Source organism: Podarcis melisellensis, assembly GCF_964234715.1.
Source record: "Podarcis melisellensis genome assembly, chromosome: 2".
Classification (NCBI taxonomy): domain Eukaryota; kingdom Metazoa; phylum Chordata; class Lepidosauria; order Squamata; family Lacertidae; genus Podarcis; species Podarcis melisellensis.
The window spans coordinates 120,920,116-120,941,156 of NC_138529.1; the positions used below are offsets into that span (position 1 = coordinate 120,920,116).

The 21,041-nt window shown below is 42.1% G+C and overlaps 1 protein-coding gene and 1 long non-coding RNA gene across 3 annotated transcripts in view; one reads left to right on the forward strand and one right to left on the reverse strand.

Moving 5' to 3' along the window:
• LOC309364385 (uncharacterized protein) overlaps nt 1-21,041 on the forward strand; it is a 111,187-nt gene that overhangs the window by 66,512 nt on the left and 23,634 nt on the right. The gene's annotated exons all lie outside the window — the stretch shown is intronic.
• Nucleotides 397-20,079, reverse strand: LOC309365316. Of its 2 annotated transcripts, none has more exons than XR_014166001.1 (3): nt 20,065-20,079; nt 10,883-19,106; nt 397-859 (listed from the first exon to the last, which is right to left on the reverse strand). It is a non-coding gene; the product is annotated as an uncharacterized lncRNA (long non-coding RNA). The 2 variants fall into 2 exon arrangements; XR_014166002.1 differs by lacking the exon at nt 20,065-20,079 and having other exon boundaries at nt 10,883-12,847; nt 16,572-19,825.

Genomic DNA, 21,041 nt, shown 5'->3' on the forward strand with positions numbered 1-21,041 from the left:
TAGCTTTGAAGGTAAACTGGTCACCTTTCTCTGTTGCCATGTTTCCAAGTATACCCATTGTCATGAAATCAAAATCTATTGAAAGCTTCATTTTAAAAATTTCATTAATAACGTTTAGGATTTTCCCCCAGAATTCCTTTACCTCTGGGAATTCCCTGTACATATGGGAAAACCATCCCTTGACTTATTCACAGTGCCAACAGCTAGAATTCAGTCCTGCTAACATATTAGCAAGCTGGGCTGGAGTTCTGTACCATTTTAGAAAGAATTTTAATTTCAGCTCTCTAAATTTGCTTAATTTAATCTCATCTGTTCCTTTCATTATCCTTTCAACCTTTGTTTCGCTAACTTGTTCTTCCTTACTCCACATCTTTTGAATAAGTTGGGTTGTCTGTTCATTTGTTTGTATAGTTCCTCTATTGGCTCTTCTAAACTCCTATTTCCTGTCTCTTGGACTTTGGAAATTTTGTTGTATAGTCCTCCAATTTTTAACCAATATTGGTTGCCTATATTCTCTATTACTTCCTGCAATGACTTTAAGAAGAAGAAGAGTTTGGATTTGATATCCCGCTTTGTCACTACCCGAAGGAGTCTCAAAGCGGCTCACATTCTCCTTGCCTTCCTCCCCCACAACAAACACTCTGTGAGGTGAGTGGGGCTGAGAGACTTCAGAGAAGTGTGACTGGCCCAAGGTCACCCAGCAGCTGCAAGTGGAGGAGTGGAGACGCGAACCCAGTTCACCAGATTACGAGACTACCGCTCTTAACCACTACACCACACTGGCTCTCCTTTAAGGACTCTCCTCTATACATACCTTTAACTATATGATATCCCAGATTTTCTTCAAAGTCTGGTATACCTGTTCAGTTTCTGTTAATTGATTCTCATGGGAAACTTGCAGATTCTGGCTTCACACAATTAACTCAAGGCAGTGTCAATTTACTCTTGGCAGAAAGCCAAGGTCTGCTTGACCTAGAAACTACTTACTCTGATTGGTTAACGACCAGCACTCAACTCTGTTATCTAGGATTGCTAGCACAGTGTGATGTGAGGTGTGTTAGGAGGAGAAGTGCTGTGTATGGTAGAGAGAGAGAAAGAAAGGATTTATTTGCTTTGTTTTGTATGCAGAAACTCTGCTGGTTTTATTTTCCCTTTTAATAAATCCTGTAAATAGTTATTCTGAGTCTAGCTGACTAGTCATTACCGCCGCAACTAGCTTCTTCGCTGTGCAGGAAAACTCTGCTACGTTTGGGCTAAAGCCAGTAGGGCTATGCCTGACACTTCAAAGTTCCATGAGGTTAAGGGCATTGTGCTGCCAGCCTGAGTTGTGGTGGTGTCAGCATCAACGGTGTTGGTTCCAGTAGTTCCAGAGGTTGTTGTTCCTGTTGGTGCAGCAGATGGACACTGGCTGGGTCCTGACTGCGGTGAGCTGGTGACGCAGCGGACACAAGGACAACAGCTGCAGCGTGTGAGTGCTGGGTGCTGTGGTTCCTGTTTTCTCTCTCGGTGGTCGTGAGTAGCTGGTTCCGGGTTCCAGGGACATCGCTCTCAAAATGGCCTCACAACCAGTTCAGATGGCTTTTGAGCGTCTGAATGACTCCAATTACTTGCTGTGGTCGGAACGCATGCAGGCAGTGCTGCAGAGGGATCGTCTCTGGCAAGTGGTGAGTAAGTTTCCTACGAAGCCTGATGATGAAGACCTCGATAAAGACCAAAGAGCAAGGGCCACAATTGTCTTAGGGCTGGAAGATTCCCAGTTGCCGTATGTGAGGGGAATCAAGACAGCTAGAGGTGTGTGGCAAGCACTTAAAGAACTCCATGTGCGTGAGACAGCGGTTTCCAAGCTGTTCATTCGCAAGGCATTGTACAAGGCAATGTTACAGCCTGGGGTTACAATGCAGGAACACCTACACAGTTTACAGTTAAAGTTTGCTGCGCTACAGGAAAGAGACTGTGCGTTAGACCAGCAGGAGAAGGTGGCTATTATTTTGAGTTCTCTCCCGGAAAGCTGGGATAATTTAGTTTTGTCTCTGGAAGGCATACAGGAGCGTGATTTTGTTGTTGATAAGCAGTGTCCAGTGCACAGCGGAATGATGAGAAGTACGTGCCAACATACTCTATATTACTTTATTTACACTTCAAAGCTGGTAAGTTACAGAAAAACATGTTCCCTCTGCCGGAGCAGAGAAAGCGTCATCTCTCCTCTAAAGCACGGAGAGAATCACAAACTGAAACTGCAAAGAACAGGGAAAAACAGGAAACCAGTATACGTCACATCCAGTCTCCCGTTCCCGTGGGAAAACCTCCAACAGTACAGACTGTGTGGAATGTAAACACCTGTCTTGTGACAAGCACTTCTGCTGCTCAGTGAGGGAAGCAGAAACCAACATCCTCCCCCTTTCTGTGAACATCACTGGGCAGCGTGTTCGTACAATATCAGTACAAACCCAACTTCTGCACATAGGTACAGTGTTGATCCCTTGATACAATCTTGGACAATACATCAGCAGGAATTTCATTACCTGGCATATAGGACACCGTTACGAGTCCCTTCTGAATACGTTCCCTAGCATGTTGCACCTTCAATTGCAAGTGCTTCGTGCTTTGCTTACAACCTCCAGAATTCAGCAAAGCCAAACATGCTTTGTTGTCCTGGTAAACCTGGATTGGACATTTGACAGGAATTTTCATGTCTTTGCACAATTGTAACAACCATTCACAATCTTTAAGTGAATAAGACAGTGCATTCAGTTCAGCTTCACAAGTACTTAAGCTAACTGTTGTTTGCTTCTTGCATGACCAATCAAATAGACCCTGATTGTACTTATAGCAAACTCCAGACGTACTTTTCCTGTCTGTAGTGTCACTTCCAAAACTTGCATCTGCAAATATCTCAAGACCACCAGACTTCTGATTGTTAAATCTCAGTCTGTAATGCATAGTGCCTTTCAAATACCGCGCTATGCGTTTCAGAGCTTTCCAATCCTTAACAGTAGGATTGTTGACTTGTCTGCTTAGCAAATTACAGCTAACAGCAATGTCTGGTCTTGAACATCTGGCAATGAAGTTTAGCTTGCCCAGCACACTTCTGTACAGTGTAGTGTCAGAAAATGCTTCTTCAGTGTCATCTACCTGATAACCTGTTATCATCGGTGTGTCTACAGGATTAGCATCCATCAGGTTTAGTTTGCTTAACACATCAGCAATTTTCCGTGACTGGTGTACTAGAATGTTACCATCTTGATCTCTCTCTATTTCCAGAGATAGGTAGTTGTTTACCTCACCAAGATCTTTCATGTCAAAGTGCTCTTTCAGTTGAGCTAGGGCGTTATTGTACATTGTGACATCTTCCCAAAAGAATAAAAGATCATCAACATAAAACAAACAATATAGTTTCTTATGCCCCTCCTCTTTGACAAATACACATGGATCAGATTTCCCTTGCTTAAAACCTAGAGAAAACAATACTTCAGTGAGTTTTGTGTGCCAACACCGTGCACTTTGTTTGAGACCATAAATTGAGTTCTTCAGAGCACAAACATATCCCTGTTTTACCTGTACGCCATCAGGTGGAAGCATATAAAGTGATTCACCTAGAGATCCGTACAGAAAAGCTGTATTCACATCATGGTGACTAATGTGTAGATTTTCCTCTGCAGCTAGCTTGAGCATAAGCCTAATGCTCTCATACCTCACTGTGGGTGAGTAGGTCTCGTGATAGTCTTCACCTGGTACCTGAGCAAATCCTCTGGCTACCAATCTGGCTTTGTGTCTGACTATCTTGCCATTCTGATCAGTCTTCGCTTTGAAGACCCATTTGCTTCCAAGCAGTTTCATTCCTGGAACTACTGGAACAAGTTCCCATGTTTTGTTCCTTTCCAAGGAATCAAGCTCAGCCTTCATGGCATTTAACCATGGCTCAGCTTCCTTTGAATCCAAATCCTGGATTTCTTGGAAACTTGAAGGTTCAAAAACCTTCTTGGAGCTTTTAACAGCTGTTACTGCTATCTTAGCAAACTCATCAGCAAATCTCTTTGGAGGTCTGCCTTTTGTTGCTCTCTGTGACCTACGAATTAGCCTCAAGTCTTCAACACTCTCCTCTTCCTTCTTAGGAGAAATGCGACCTATTGTGAACAATGGTTCCTCCAATTCTTGATCAGAGCTTTCAGAGGGTCGCATAGAGGCTTTCGCACTCTTGAAATCCTCTGAATCTCCCGATTCAGTTTCAGACTCAGAATCAGAACCTTCATCAGTGGGTGTGGGTTGTTGCGGTTGCTTTTGACTATCCTCAGTCTCATCACAGTCATCAGGATAACATTGGAAAATTCCCACATTCTCCCCCCACTTGGCATTGTACTCAACACTTCTTGTGAGCTTAATTTCCTTAGAGTCAGTCATCATTATTCTGTAAGACCCTTTCTGATAACCTAGAAAGATACCATGCAATCCACGCTTGTCTAACTTGGAGTTTTGTGGTGAGTGAACCCACATGTCAGAACCAAAAATTCTCATGTGTTTGATGTACGGCTTCTTGCCAAACATCTTCTCATAGGGGGTACAACCAATCGCTGAAGATAACCTGCGATTATAACTGTAAGTGAAACATGAGAGAGCTTCGGCCCAATAACTCTCTGGAAGATTTGCATCATGCAGCAAGGTTTTTAACCCTTGAAGCAATGTTTGATTTGCCCGTTCCGCAAGTCCATTCTGCCATGGCGAGCGAGGACTAGACAAATCATGTTGAATTCCTTTTTCAGCCAGAAAAGCTTCAAACTGCTGAGAAGTGAACTCTCCCCCCCGGTCGGTGAAAAGAATCTTAATCTTCTTACCATGCACATTTCCCAACCAAGCACAGAATTCCTTGAACCTAGGAAAAGCCTCTGGTTTCTGCTTGAGATTGTACACATAAATATACCTGGAAAATGCATCAATGAGAACCATGAAGTACCTATTCCCACCCAAAGAGGGCGCTAGTGGTCCAACCAAATCAGCATGAATAATTTGGTATGGTTCTGTAGCTTGCCTACTAGACACCTTACCTTTCGCAGCCATTTTCACCTTGTTTGCTGCGCATGCCTTGCACTTCATGTGGTACCTGCAGGGTTTAATAGTCATACCTTCAACCAAGGCAGGCATTTTAGATACTGCCTCAAAATGCAAATGTCCAAATTTCCTGTGAAAAGCATGAATACAATCTGCATGCAAACTTTTGTTAGAACCTGCAATGCAACAAGTGTCATCCTGCACAACATCATCATAATACAAAACAAACAATCGATCAACAAATTCAGCATACAATTGATAATCATTTTCCTTTGTGATGATGCACTTATTGTTCTTAAAGGAAACGTCAATTTTCCGCTTAATCAGCTGTCCAACGCTAAGCAGATTATGTTTCGCGTCCGGCACATAAAGAACATCCTGTATCGATAAGTCCAAACTGTGAAGAACAACAGTTCCGTAGCCTTTACTGGGGATCGTGTGGCCATCCGCCTGGTGAATCGCACCTTCCTGCGGTGTAAAAGACACGAACAGTCGCTTATCGTTGCACATGTGATGGGTTGCCGCTGAATCAACAACGAAGAAAGATCTAGACGTCTTCTGGACCTCTGCAACCTCTGCAACCTTTGGAGCGTAGCGTGAGACCATTGCCTTGTGCTGCGTTGTCCTGGACACCGGACCTTTGCCTTTGCTTTGGCCTTTTCCACGCGATGAGCTTTCACTGCGCTGCTCTGTCTTGGCCCTGGGATATTTGCATTCCCTCTTCATATGGCCTAGACGTCCACATGAGTAGCATTTCACTGCCTTCAAAGCTTTGGCGCCATCTGGTGGTTCCACTGCACTACGGGATGACGACTGTGAAGTCTCCCCCTTGTTGATGCAGCTAGCACCCCGCCGATCTGCTTTATTCTGAATCATGGCAGTATCACAGGCTACTGTGAGTTGAGCATTTGGCTGATCAGTGGTATCAAATTCCCCACTTGCATCATCCAGCCTTTTGCAGCTAGCCATCATGACTCTGGCCTTAGCCTTTTGCGTCATTTCTGCTGCTTTATACAAGCTGCTTTATACATGCTGCTTCTGTTTACAGCTGCTTCAATCCAAAGGCAATTTCAAAACAGCCTCTGCCTTTGAGCCTGCGCCTTTCTGTATGCTGCGTTGCTTATCTGCAGCTGTTTCAAACTGCATTCCAAGGCAAGTTCAAAAGTGAAAGTCCCCAAGTGCTTTCTCTATGCTGTGCTAAATTCTTGCTGCGTCACAGAGCTGTGGCTGTTCACAGCATTTATAAAAGTTACTTTCGATTTCCCCCAGCATAGCGTCCCTTTGAGCCATTTGCCTGTGGCACGGCAAAACCGGCTATAAAAGTTCAAAGTCCAGCCATAAAGCCATTAATTAGAAGCTGGCAGGCTGCCCGGAGCAGTAGCACATACCTTCATCAATCATTTTGACACGCAGAGCAGATACCGTTGCTATCCGTCCCTCTGCTGCTGTTCCGATCCTCCGTTTCTTTGCTCCTTTGTTCTTCTGCCAGGAGCCCGACTTTTGGAGTCCATTCTCAAAACACTGCATTTTTCTGGGCCCGGAACCAAATGTTGTTGATAAGCAGTGTCCAGTGCACAGCGGAATGATGAGAAGTACGTGCCAACATACTCTATATTACTTTATTTACACTTCAAAGCTGGTAAGTTACAGAAAAACATGTTCCCTCTGCCGGAGCAGAGAAAGCGTCATCTCTCCTCTAAAGCACGGAGAGAATCACAAACTGAAACTGCAAAGAACAGGGAAAAACAGGAAACCAGTATACGTCACATCCAGTCTCCCGTTCCCGTGGGAAAACCTCCAACAGTACAGACTGTGTGGAATGTAAACACCTGTCTTGTGACAAGCACTTCTGCTGCTCAGTGAGGGAAGCAGAAACCAACAGATTTATCAGTCAGTTATGTTACTGGGCGTTTGATTGAAGAATGGCAGAAGAGGGAAGAAAGGTCGTTGGCTGCAGAGGCTTCTACTGGCGGGCGGTTTGGAAGGAGTTCTCATGCCGTGCCAGAGGTGAAGCAAAAGCAGCGTACTGGTGAGGAGTCAGCGTTTGCTGTTAGGCGTTGTTTCCGATGTGGGTCTTCAGCGCATCTAAAACGACAATGTCCGGAGTTGGTCAAGTCTCAGTTACCGGTGCAGGAGCAGAGACGAGATCATCAGCAGCAGCAGCAGCGTAAAAAGAAATTCTTCAAACAAAAACAGTCGGCTCAGCTGGTGACCGCCAAGGTCAAGATTGCTGATGAGAAACAAGCGGTCTTGGTGGTCGATTCGGGAGCGTCTCAGCACATTGTAAATTCAGATGAATTGTTTGTTTCCAAGAACTCAGCACAGCGCAGCCAGGTGGCTCTAGCAGACGGAAGTACTTCCGAAGTGATTTCGGGGGGTGCAGTTTTTGTTCCTTGTCTTCGTGAATGCCTGCAAAATGTACTTTGTGTGCCTTCATTAAGGAGCAATCTGATGTCTGTAGATTGTTTGCTAAAAGCTGGGTTTAAAGTGTATTTTGAAGGAGACAGTTGCATTATTAAGAAGGCTGGTGAGATTTTAGGCACTGCTAAGTCAGAGGGAGGCTTGTTTTGGCTTAAAGCAGGATCTCAAGTTGCAGCAGTAGTCAGTAAATCTCAGCCTGCAGTGAATAACAAAGCTATACATGACAACTGTGTGCACTTATTGCATAGGAAAATGGGGCATGCTTGCTGGAAAAGTGTACTAAAAATGTCTGAATTGGCTGATGGGGGTAATTTAAAGAGTTGTAACAAGTACCTTGATTGTAATGTTTGTAAAAAGGTTAAAACCCACAGAGTCTCTTACCCCAGAAGTGACAGAGTTAGTGAGTCACCGCTACAGCTGGTTCACATGGACGTAATTGGTCCATTTGCTGTAAGCAGGGGTGGAGCGCGCTTTTCACTAACAATTGTGGATGACGCCACGCGTTATTCTTGGGTTTTTCCCATGAAAAATAAGGGTGACGTGTTCATTAAGTTTAAAGGCTGGGTGGCATCTGTGGAAAGATTTCTGTCTATTAAACTCAAAAGGATACAGACGGACAGAGGTGGCGAATTTATGTCAAATGCCTTTAGAGATTGGTTACAAAAGTGTGGCATTGGGCATAGAAAAACAAACGCTTTTTCCCCAGAGGAGAATGGCGTTGCAGAGCGAAAAAACAGATCTTTAGAAGATATGATGTTTGCCATGCTTGATGATGCTGATTTGCCCATGTCTTATTGGGGGGAGAGCATGCTCACTGCGTGTTATCTCCAAAATAGGCTCTTTCATCAAACAATAGGTACAACCCCGTACTTTAAATTGTTTCAGAAAAAACCTAAAATTGACCATTTGCATGTGTTTGGATCAAAAGCCTGGGTATTAATTCCAAAACAAATGAGAAAGAAGGGAGATCCTAAGACCAAACAGTTAGTGTTTGTGGGTTACCAGGAGCTGGGAAAAGGTTTCCGCTTTGCTGAAGGGACAAATGGCATTGTGATCTCCAGGAATGCCAGTTTTTGTGAACATAGTGGCTGGGAGAGACTACATGCCAATACTGAGGTTTGGTTTGAACCTTCCCAGGAGCTTCATGACTCTGAAGGTAGACATAGAGAATCAGAGTCTGAGGGGGAGGAAAGTTCAGATAAGAGCTCTCAAGAAAGTGGAGTTAGCCAGAGACCAGTTGCTAAGCAACAAAAGAGAGGTCGTAGTTCTGAGGAGGAAAGTGGGTCAGAAGAAAAATTTTCTCCCAGAAGATCTAAAAGACAAAACAAAGGAGTGCCTCCGGTGCGTTTTTCTCCAGATACTGCAAATGTGTTTAGTGTAATTGCAGAACCCAAGAGTTTTCAGGAGGTGTTAAAGTTACCAAAGGAGGAGGCAGAGCTCTGGAAACAGGCAATGGAGGAAGAGATGTCCTCTCTGAATGAGCACAAGGTCTTTACACCAGTAGCAGCGCCTGAGGGGGCAAAGATTGTAGGCTGCAGGTGGGTGTACAAACTTAAACCTCTGGTGACAGGAAAGTACAAATACAAAGCTCGTTTAGTGGCTCAAGGATATTCTCAGAGGCCTGGAAAAGATTAAGATGAAACTTTTTCCCCTACTGCTAAGGGGGACAGCGTAAGGCTGATTTTAACGCTTGGAGCAAAGAGAAAACTCCTGTTAAACCATTTTGATATCCAGACTGCATATTTACATGCATCAATATCAGAAGACCTGTATCTAGCCGAACCGCCTGGTTATGAGACAGGTTCCAATAGAGTGTTAAAATTAAACAAAGCTCTATATGGTCTCAAACAGGCAGCAAGATCTTGGAACAAATGTTTCCATGAGGCCTTAGTGTCATTTGGTTTCAAGCAGAGTACAGCTGACAATTGTGTTTATGTACGTGGTACAGGCAGTGATCAAGAGTTTTGTCTGATTTATGTAGATGATGTATTGTATGCCTGCAAAACAGATAAACTAAAAGGTTTGCCAAGCAATTGTCCAGTAAGTTCAAAATGAAAGACTTAGGCCCGGTTAGGACATATCTAGGGTTGGAAGTGTGCTGGGCCCAAGATGGCAGCTGCCTAATTAGTCAGCAGAACAAAGTTAAACAACTACTGACTACATACAGGATGCAGGATTGCAAAGGGGCAGCGGTGCCTATGGATCCAGGTTTCATAAAAACACTTCACATAGATGAGAGTCCTGAATTTGAACATCCTGATGTATATCACTCTGTAATTGGAAGTTTATTGTATCTAGCACAGTGGTCCAGACCTGATATTAGCTACGCAGTAGGCATATTAAGTAGATTGGTCTCAAAACCCACACTAAATGCCTGGAAAGGGGTAAAAAAAGTTCTGAGGTACCTCAAACAGACAATTGGCTATATGTTACAATTAAATTCTTCCGAGGACGAAATGTTGAGTTGCTACTGTGATAGTGACTGGGGAAATTTGCCAGATAGAAAATCTGTCACAGGACTAGTTATACTGGTCGGTGGAGCTTTAATCAGCTGGCGGTCACGCAAGCAAGACGTTGTAAGTGTGTCATCAACGGAATCAGAGTACGCCGCATTGAGTGAATTGTGCAACGAGGTGATTTATTTCAAGCATTTGTTAGCAGATTTAAATGTGAATTGTGGAGAACCAGTACAAGTTTACATTGATAATCAAGCTTGTATAACCTTAAGTAAAACAGAGGGTTTCAAATCACGTTCCAAACATATCTCTGTAAAATACCAAAATGTACGTTGCTGTGTACAAGACAATATAATCACATGTACTTATGTATCAAGTGAAGAAAATGTAGCAGATGTATTAACTAAACCATTGGCAAAGATAAAGAACAAGCAAATGTGCAAGGGTTTAGGTTTGCTGGAAAAATAATCTCCTACATAGGTGTTATTTGATGTTAATTGTCCAGCAGAATCTGTGAGGGGGTGTTCAGTTTCTGTTAATTGATTCTCATGGGAAACTTGCAGATTCTGGCTTCACACAATTAACTCAAGGCAGTGTCAATTTACTCTTGGCAGAAAGCCAAGGTCTGCTTGACCTAGAAACTACTTACTCTGATTGGTTAACGACCAGCACTCAACTCTGTTATCTAGGATTGCTAGCACAGTGTGATGTGAGGTGTGTTAGGAGGAGAAGTGCTGTGTATGGTAGAGAGAGAGAAAGAAAGGATTTATTTGCTTTGTTTTGTATGCAGAAACTCTGCTGGTTTTATTTTCCCTTTTAATAAATCCTGTAAATAGTTATTCTGAGTCTAGCTGACTAGTCATTACCGCCGCAACTAGCTTCTTCGCTGTGCAGGAAAACTCTGCTACGTTTGGGCTAAAGCCAGTAGGGCTATGCCTGACACTTCAAAGTTCCATGAATACCTGCTTTTGCAGCTTCTCTCTAGAACATTTAATTATTACATTCCTGGGGGATTTTCTCCCCTTAGGCCCTCGGCAGTGATGGGCTCGTTCCACATCTTCTGCCTTCAAACTAACTCCTTGAGTACTACTACTACTAATTTATTATTTATACCCCGCCCATCTGGCTGGGTTTCCCCAGCCACTCTGGGCGGCTTCCAAGAAAACACAAAAATACAAGATCCTATTAAACATTAAAAGCTTCCCTAAACAGGGCTGCCTTCAGATGGCCAGATGGGTGCCACTACCGAGAAGGCCCTCTGCCTGGTTCCCTGTTACTTGGCTTCTCATACCGAGGGAACCGCCAGAAGGCCCTTGGCGCTGGACCTCAGTGTCCGGGCAGAACGATGGAGGTGGAGCATAGCCAGGTTCTCAAAGTTTCTTCCAACTCTTTAGCCTGTATTTCTTCCGGAATTCCTCCCAAAATCATATTAGCTCTTCTCTGGGGGTCTGGCAATTCTGCCCCCTGTTTAGATAGTGTAGTTACTTTTTTTCATTTTCCTGGGCTAGCTCTTTAGCTTGAATTGCTAATTGCTTCACCCCCTTAATTTTGACTCCTTCAAGCATTACAATATATAAATCCTAGTTAAAATATTTTAAAAGACTTCCACTGCATTCACCGCACGTCTCTTCGTTATCTTGCTCACCTTTACATCTGTTCTTCAATCATTTCCCTTCCTTAGGTTCTTTCATAATCCGTCAAATCTTTTTTTTTTTTTTTGCAGATAAGTTTTTATTAGTAATTATACATATTATACATACATACAAATAAACGTATACAAAATTCAATACTTAAGTTGCACAAAATCTAAACAGTCCGTAAGTCAATAATATATTCCTTTTTACGCTCTGCCGAGCCTTGGACTTCCTTCTACAACTTTGGTAAGTATCAGATAAACTTTATACTCACGTATTTTATTTCTTTCACATACTGGCCATTTACTGTTAGAGTTGTTTCCAATCCCGCTAGTGTCATTTAAGATTTAATTCCAATATATGTCCAATACTTAACCCAATTGTCATGTAGTTTCTGTTCATCTTGGTCTCTTATTTTCGCAGTTATTCTAGCGAGCTCGGCATAATTTGTTAATTTAATCTGCCAGTCGTATATATTGGGAATGACATCCATTTTCCAATTTTGCACTAACATGATTCTTGCGGCTGTTGTGGCATATAGAAATAGTACTCTGTCTTCCTTTTTAATTTCTTTACCTGTCATTCCTAGCAAAAAAGCTTCGGGTTTTTTGGGGAACGTATACTTGAATTTTTTTTTAAGCTCATTATAAATTAATTCCCAAAAGCCTTTCACTTTGCTGCATGACCACCATATATGGTAGAAGTCACCATCTGCTTCTCCACATTTCCAGCATCTTTTATTTTTTAACCTGTACATCTTAGCCAATTTCACTGGTGTAAGGTACCACCTATATATCATCTTCCATATATTTTCCTTTAGCGCCATACAAGCCGTAAATTTCATGTTAGTATTCCATAATTCTAACCATCTCTCAAAATCAATATTATAGCCGACGTCTATTGCCCACTTAATCATGACCTCCTTCACCTCTTCGTCTTTTGTATACCACTCTAATAATATATCATATGTTCTGGACAATACTTTGTTCTTTCCTTCAACAATTTCCACATTAAATTTAGATTTTTTATCTTCAAATCCTGTTTTCTTTTTATCTTCATTTAGCAAGTCATTTACTTGGTGACATTGCATCCACCCGGTAAATGAGTTTTTAATCTCTTCATATGGTCTAAGCTTTATACCTTGATCCGTCTTTCTTGTAAGTTCTTCATAAGTAGCATTCTTCCCCTCCATATTCACTTTTTTAACCGTTAACACCTCTACTGGAGAAATCCACCAGGGTGTCTTCCTTTCCAATATGTTTTTATTTCTTTCCCATACTTGAAGTAATGGACCTTCAAAAATCTAGAAGAGAAAATACTAGAATATATGAATCAAAAAATCATTCTAATGGGAGATATGAATGGTGTGGTCTCTTTAGAACCGGACAGACTTAGGGAAGGAGTAAGTAAAGAAGGGAAATTACCAAAATCTTTTTTCTCAATGGTTAAAAACTGCAATTTGGTGGACATTTGGCGTTTGAGACATCCATTGGATAAGCAGTACACCTTCTATTCCGAACCACACCAGTCGATGTCACGGATAGATCAGGTCTGGATTTCGAGTGAACTGTGTCCAAGAGTTAAACAAATAGAAATAAGACCAAAAGTAATCTCAGATCACAGCCCGATAGAATTCGAATTGGAGAGTTTTGAGAGAAGAACTTTCAGATGGAGACTAAAAGAATACCTTTTAGATGATCAGAAAATTGTAGAAAACGCACAAAAAAAGTTAACAGATTACTTTGCGGATAACTGTGATAAAGGGACAAAGATCAATGTGGTATGGGACGCAAGCAAGGCAGTAATAAGAGGATACTTTATTCAACAGAATGCGATTAAAAATAAGAACAGAGAGAAAGGAAAAAAAGAAATACTAAAGCAGATAATGGACAACGAACAAAAATTAATCCAGAAACCTAATTGTCAGAAAATAAAAGAAAACATCAAAATCCTACAAGCCCAATTTGCCACAATAATAAATAGAGAGGTAGAGTGGAATATAAAGAAATTAAGACAAAAGAATTTTGAATTCTCAAACAAATCAGGCAAATGGCTCGCATGGCAAATTAAAAAAAGGAAAGAACAAGGTACAATAAATAAAATTATAGTAGAAGGAGAAGAAATAACCGATCCAAAAGGAATTAGGAAAGAGTTTCTGGATTATTATAGAAGTCTCTATAAAAACAAAGAGAGAAATAATTTAAGGAAAATAGAGAGATTTTTGAAAGACAAAAGGGTGCAGAAAATCCCAATAGATAAGAAGCAACGACTGAACAACCCAATTGAAATAGAGGAGATAGAGGAAGCTATTAAAGACTTAAAGAGGGGAAAGGCCCCGGGACCTGACGGATTCACAGCGGGTTACTATAAAGAGATGAAATCTATCTTGGTGAATCCTTTGAAGGAGACTATGAACAATATCTTGAGAAAAGGAGAAATCCCGGAGACCTGGAAAGAGGCATTTATCACATTTATCCCTAAACAAGATGCAGATTTAACTCAAGTCAAAAATTATAGACCGATTTCGCTCCTAAATACGGACTATAAAATCTTTGCTGGAATTCTCGCGAGAAGACTGAAGTCTCTGTTATTAGAAACTATCCACAAAGACCAGGCTGGTTTTCTTCCAGGCAGGCATATGAGGGATAATATAAGAAACATAATCAACATGCTAGAATACCTATCTGTTAGGATTGACAAACAAGCTATAATGATGTTCGTGGATGCAGAGAAAGCATTCGATAACGTGGTATGGGACTTCATGTTGAAAAATTTGGAACATATGGAAGTGGGCAAAGATTTTTTTAATGGGGTAAAAGCAATATACACAGAGCAGAAAGCTAAACTGATTGTAAACAACATCGTGACGGAAGAAATAAAGATACAGAAGGGAACAAGACAGGGATGCCCACTTTCCCCGCTATTATTTATAACAGTTTTAGAAGTTCTTCTAAACTCAATTAGGCAAAACAAAAAAATAAAAGGAGTGACAATCGGACAAAATGTGTATAAGACCAAAGCATTTGCAGATGACTTAGTAATAATGACTGAAGATCCAACGATTACAATTGAAGAAGTTCTAAAGGAAATTGATCAGTTTGGGGAAATGGCAGGTTTCAAACTAAACAAGAGGAAAACGAAAATGATAGTTAAAAATGTGGACCAAAGTGTAATAGAAATAATTCAACATCAATCACAGATAGAGGTGGTCAAAAAAGTGAAATATCTTGGGATTTGGATAACACCCAAAAACATAGATTTGTTTAAAAACAACTACGAGCTGGTATGGAGGGAAATAAGGAAGGACCTGGAAATGTGGGGAAGACTTAAACTGTCATTCTGGGGAAGGATTAATACTATCAAGATGAATATATTACCGAGGGTACTGTTCCTGTTTCAGACTATTCCTATAATTAAGGGGAGCCGAATTTTTAAAGAATGGCAAAAAGTGCTTTCAAGATATATCTGGCAGGGCAAAAAACCTAGGATTCAATTTAAACTTTTAACAGATATAAAAGAAAGGAGAGGCTTTGCCCTGCCAGATTTGAAGTTGTATTATGAGGCATCATGCCTTTGTTGGTTAAAAGATTGGGTAAACTTAGCGAATAGGGAGCTGCTCGATTTAGAGGGCTTCGACAATAGATTCGGCTGGCACGCCTACTTGGGATATGAGAAAAGGAAAGTACATAAGGGGTTTGAAAATCACATTTTCAGAGGTCCAATTATTGAAACATGGGAAAGATATAAAAATCTATTAGAACCTAAGGTCCCGCACTAGTTTTCACCTCTCGAAGCGATGAGTGTGAAGAATATTAACATGAGGAGTAACTGGGCAACATACAGTCAACTATCAATTAAAGAAGATGGGAAATGGAAATTAAAGCCATATGAGCAAGTTAAGGAGCATGTGTACGATTGGCTACATTACTTTCAAGTTAACGGGATGTTCAGGAAAGATATTAAAGAAAGAGGGTATGCAGACAAAGATTCTAAATTTCAGATGGAAATTATAAATAATGATGTAAAAATAATATCTAAAATGTATAGGATGTTGCTAGACTGGAATTTAGGGGATGAGGAAGTGAAATCAGTAATGATTCGCTGGGCTACAGATGTGGGTTATAGCATACAATTCGAGGACTGGGAGAAATTATGGAAAGAGGGTCTAAATTTTACGGCGTGCATAACGGTAAAGGAAAATGTCATGAAGATGTTCTACAGGTGGTATATAACACCTGTAAAACTATCAAAAATGTATAAGGTATGCAGTAAATGCTGGAAGTGTAAAGATAAGGAGGGCTCCTTTTACCTTATGTGGTGGGAGTGCCAGAAAGTGAAAGAATTTTGGGAAAGAATATATGTCGAACTAAAGAAGATCTTGAAATATACGTTTATAAAGAAGCCTGAAATCTTTCTGTTAGGGATACTAGGGAAGGATATAAAAAAGAAAGACTGCAAATTTGTATATTATGCGGTTACAGCAGCAAGGATAATTTTTGCCCAGAAGTGGAAAAAGCAGGAAACGCCAACGATAGAGGAGTGGAGATTAAAGCTATTAGACTACGCAGAGTTAGACAGATTGACAGGGAAAATTAGACACCTAAGAGACCAAAAGTTTATCAAGGACTGGGGAAAATATGTAGATTATCTGGAATGCATTAGTGAGGGAAAAACAACGTTAACGGGATTCAGAGAAGCACTGTGAAAAGATCAAGAGTTATTGTTTAAAGAAAATAGAAGAGGAGAAATGTTCAATGACAATATAAGCCAGGAAATGTGTGACTTTGATTATTGCTACGAAAGATTTACGGACAAGCTGAAGGAAGTCCAGAAAGAAATGACAATGTAAATTTCTGGGTGGAAAAATCTTTTTAATGTATGTATTTCTTGTTGGTTTTATGTGCGTTTGTTGGTTTTTCTTTTTTCTGTATGTTTATATTTTCTTTTTTTTCTTACTTTTTTCTTTTTCTTTTTTGGAAAATTAATAAACATCTATATGAAAAAAGAAGTAATGGACCTCTAAAGATATGGTTTCGAAAGCCTCTATGCATAATCCGTCAAATCTTTATGTTCTCTATATTCTTAACAAGCTTAGTCTAAGCGCAGCCAAACTTTCGTATTTGAGCCCTGCTTGTATAAATATTCATTTAAGCATTCCAATTGTTTCTGTATTATAGTTTTGGATTTATGCCTTATTAAATCCGTCAATTTTGCTAACTCCAGGTACTCACATAGTTTACTTAACCAGTCCCCTTTTGTTGGGATATAATTTCCTTTCCAATGACTGGCTACCAACATTTTGGCTGCTGTTGTTGCATACAGAAAGATGTTAATTTTGTCTTTGGGGATATGCTTACTCAAGATTCCTAGTAAATATGCTTTTGCCCTCCTGATATATGATACTTTATCAATTTTTTAATCTCTTCATGGATCATCTCCCATTTTTTTCTGATCTCTGGACATGTCCACCACATATGGTATAGAGTGCCTTTCATTCTATTACATCTCCAGCATTTATTACTATTTGATCTATTCGTTTTTGCCAGTCTGTCTGGTCCCATATACCATCTGTGGTGCATCTTCATATAATTCTCTCTTAATGAATACTAAGCTGTAAAATTTATATTTTTCCCCCAAAACTTTTTCCAATCTTCAGAATCAATTGTATATCCTAAATCCCGTTCCCACTTTAGAATATTCTCTCCTTTGACTTCTTGATCTGGGAGGACTTTATCTAATAATCTATATATTTTAGAGAGTGTTTTTTGATTATTTTGTAAAACCTCTCTTTCTAATTTTGATATTTTATTTCCCAAATCCCCTAGTTTTTGTTGGGTGTAGTGAAGGGTTAACCTTCTATGCCTCGAGCCTGAGAGGAGGTGATTACAAGGGAAGTAAGTCAGGACGTGAGGAAAGCAGCTTGGAATGCTGTGTACTGAGTGGAAATCGAAAGCGTTCAGTTAAGACGCTGCAAGGAGAGAGAGAAGATGCAGCTTAACACGGATGGCTGTTGGAGATTGTAAATGCGCTATTTTGTTCCAATAAAGAGATATTAGGAGAGAAGAAACGTTTGGGACTGATTTACTGCTCTTTCGACACACGACCGCTGTGCAACTTTGCTAATTGCTAATTGCTTTATGACCTGCAGAGGCTCGCAGGGGAAGTGTGGCTGGGCGCCAAACAATAAAGCAATAAACCTATTCAACAGTTTTTATATCTTTCTTCTATGTAGCCTTAAGTTGGAAATATTCTAACCAATTTATTCCCAGTATTTTGAGTTCTTCGTATTCTTTTAATTTGATACAGTGATACCTCAGGTTACATACGCTTCAGGTTACATACGCTTTAGGTTACAGACTCTATTGGAGAGGTCCACCTTGGAGTTCTTTCTATAATTCTCTCTCTTGTTCTCTCCCATACCTCAAATAGGGCCTTTCTCACAAGGCGGTTCGTAAATCCTTTATGCAATTGCATTTTCCCATAGAATAAATATCCATGCCAACTGTATATTTTGTCCCAGCCTTCTAGTTCCAAAACTTCAGTATCTTTTAGTAACATCCACTCTTTCACCCAACTCCAGCACGCTGCTTCAAAATATCTTCTTAAATCTGGGACTGCAAATGCCCCCGTTTCTTTTGGCCCCATCATTATTTGATTTTATTCTGGCTTTCTTCCCTTGCCATATAAAATTGGCAAGGTCTCTTTGCCAGCTTTTAAAATATTTTGTCCCAATTATTATTGGGATACTTTAAAATAAAAATATGATTATCTTTCTGTGTAAACGTAAACAAAGATCCTTGGAGACTCTGGCAGAAGTTGAACAAACAAGAAAGATTATTTTACAGAACAAAGTTGAAAAAAGCAAAGGATGTGTCAGGAGATAGATAATGTTCTTTCAGGAAACAGTAAACCTATTAATAAATTGTACTAAATTTAGTGTGTGTTACAGGCTTCTAAACAAAGTAGTAAATGCACAGCTTTTTTAAACTTCTGTTGCTTTTTTAAAGTTATTCCTCTTCGATGTTACAGGTGTCTAGAGAGGGTGGCCAATGCTGAGCTTATTTCCAGTTATTTCACTTCAGCTCCTTAATTTAGCTGTTGCAGCTTGATATTTTGATTCTTAAACAAGGTGGTACTTTCTGTCAGTTTCCACGCTCCTGAGGTACTTCTGACAGTATAGCAGACCCAGGGGGTCACCACACCCTTCATAACTGGTTTGGGATTCTTCTCTTTGTAGATCTTTCCCTTCCTGACTGAAATGAGACCAAAGTAGACAGTATCCTCACAGCTTCTACTTCTACTACCGAAGCTGATGGAAGGCACTCCGGGCCCCCGAGGCCACCTGAGCCTCGAGCGACAGCAAAGGCTCCAGGAGTACCCCCAAGCTGTGAACCTGCTCCTTTGGAGGAAACGTGACCCCGTGAAGAGCAGGTGGCCTAGGGAACCACCCACTAACAGTGCCTCGGTCTTAACTGAATTGAGCTTAAGTTTGTTGGCTCTCTCCAGTCCATTACCGAGGCAAGACCCTGGTCCAGCACTTCCACTGCCTCACCTGCAGGTGTAAAGGAGAAACAGAGCGGAGTGTCATCAGCATACTGCTAACAACGTACTCCAAACCTCCAGATAACCCCACCCAGCAGTTTCATGTAGATGTTTAACAACCTGGGGGATAAGCTTGAGCCCTGAGGAACCCTACATTGAAGGTTGCATGGGGCTGAAAATCACTCCCCATGTATCACCCTCTGGGAACGACCATCCAACTAGGACTGGAACCATCACAAAGTCATGCCAAACTCTCCTAGTTCGGAGTGTCGCTCCAGAAGGATACCATGGTCGATGGTATCAAAATCCGCTGACAGGTCGACAAGAATGAACAGGGACATGTTTCCCTTATCTCTCTCTCGACAGAGGTCATCATCATACAGGGCGACCAAAGCAGTTTCTGAGCCCAAACTGGGCCTAAAACCCAAATGAAATGGATCAGGAAACTAGTTTTTTCCAAAAGCACCTTGATCTGAGTTGGCTTACTTCTCAGCAGATGTGCCGACTTGAATAAAATAGTAGGAGGGCCCAGGCAATCGCTGTCCAGCAGAATTGATCATGTGATGCCGTGCACACACACTATTTGAATGGCAGTTAACTTTGGGGGTGCCAGGACCCCACAAATATTTTATTGGCAAAGCCGATCAGCCCCTAGGAGTTGGCTCTTCTGCTTCAGAACCGCAAAGGGCTGGGCTGCAGATTCTTCCACCCGGATCTCTGCAACTACTGAGAAGAGTTGAGTGCTGACCATTCCTGGCTCCCTGGAGCAGTCCTTGTTTCTGCTAATAAAGAGTTAGCTTCATCACATGCTCGCACCTCTAGTTTCCGCAAAGGGGCCCCTGGGCATCGCACTTCAGTTTCCGCAAAGGGGCCCCTGGGGGTGCAGGGCAGGGGAGGATCCCTTGGCCCCCCAGGAAAAGAGAAACGTCTGTGTGTGTGTGGAGGGGGGGGAGACTTCCAGGATGTACCCTGCCGGTGGGTCCCAGGGAAGGCGCTTCCAGGAAAGGCGCTTTAACATTCAGGTTTTTAGTCATTTCAAAGTTGGGATCCAGATGCACACTGCACAATGGTAACGGGGAACCCCCACCTCCCTCGGCGTCAGTCTGCATAAGATGGGGGGGGGGGGCTTGATGCAGAGTCCTTGGCACAGATGGAGAAGGGAGGGCAGCCCCTAGAGCGCAGAAGCAGGGAGGGAGGGACGGTCTGGGTGCCCTCGGCTTGCCAAGGGTTAAAAGGAGTAGAGCGGGATTCCTAGATAGGACAGGAAGGGGAGGGCGGGGGAGGGCAAGGTCCTCCCCAGCAGAAGCCCCTCCCTGCCCAGTCCCTTCCTGCCAGCAAAGAGGAGGCTGCTTTGTTCTCTCTGCTTTGCAAAAACTTCCTCGGTGCCCCTCCTGGAATCCGGTGAGTCTCTTCTCTCTTCCCCCTTGGGGGGCAGCGGGGAGAAGGGGGTCCCAGGGCTGCAAGGGAGGAGGCTGCCCCCCCCCGTTCAGCTCATGCATGGGGGGGGAGACCCCCAAGTCAGGGAGCAGAGGGTCCTGCCCCCAATTCCTCTCTGCCAAGCCAGGGAGGGGCTGAGTGTCCAGCAGGTCTGCGACTCTGTTCTTCCTTTGGATCAAGATGCTGCCTTCCTTTTTGGGGAGGAGTCTTTGGGGCAACAAAAGGGGGGCATGCAAATAAGCCCCCTTCAGATTGAGGGGAAAGTCGCATCTCATAACACGGAGAAGCATCCGAGGAAGGAGAAGCCCTGTGGAGTGGGGAGATACAGCCCCCCCCAAGTGTGGAGACTGGAGGGGAGACCCTCTCCCACCATCTACCCAAATACAATTCCCAGAGTTCCCTGGCAAGAAGGGGGGATTGGTGACCACTCTGGGAATTTCAGTCTTTGCGCAGCAGGGCTGAAGCTGTCTCCTTGCAACTCTCAGGGTCCTGAACCAATTCTGGCTCC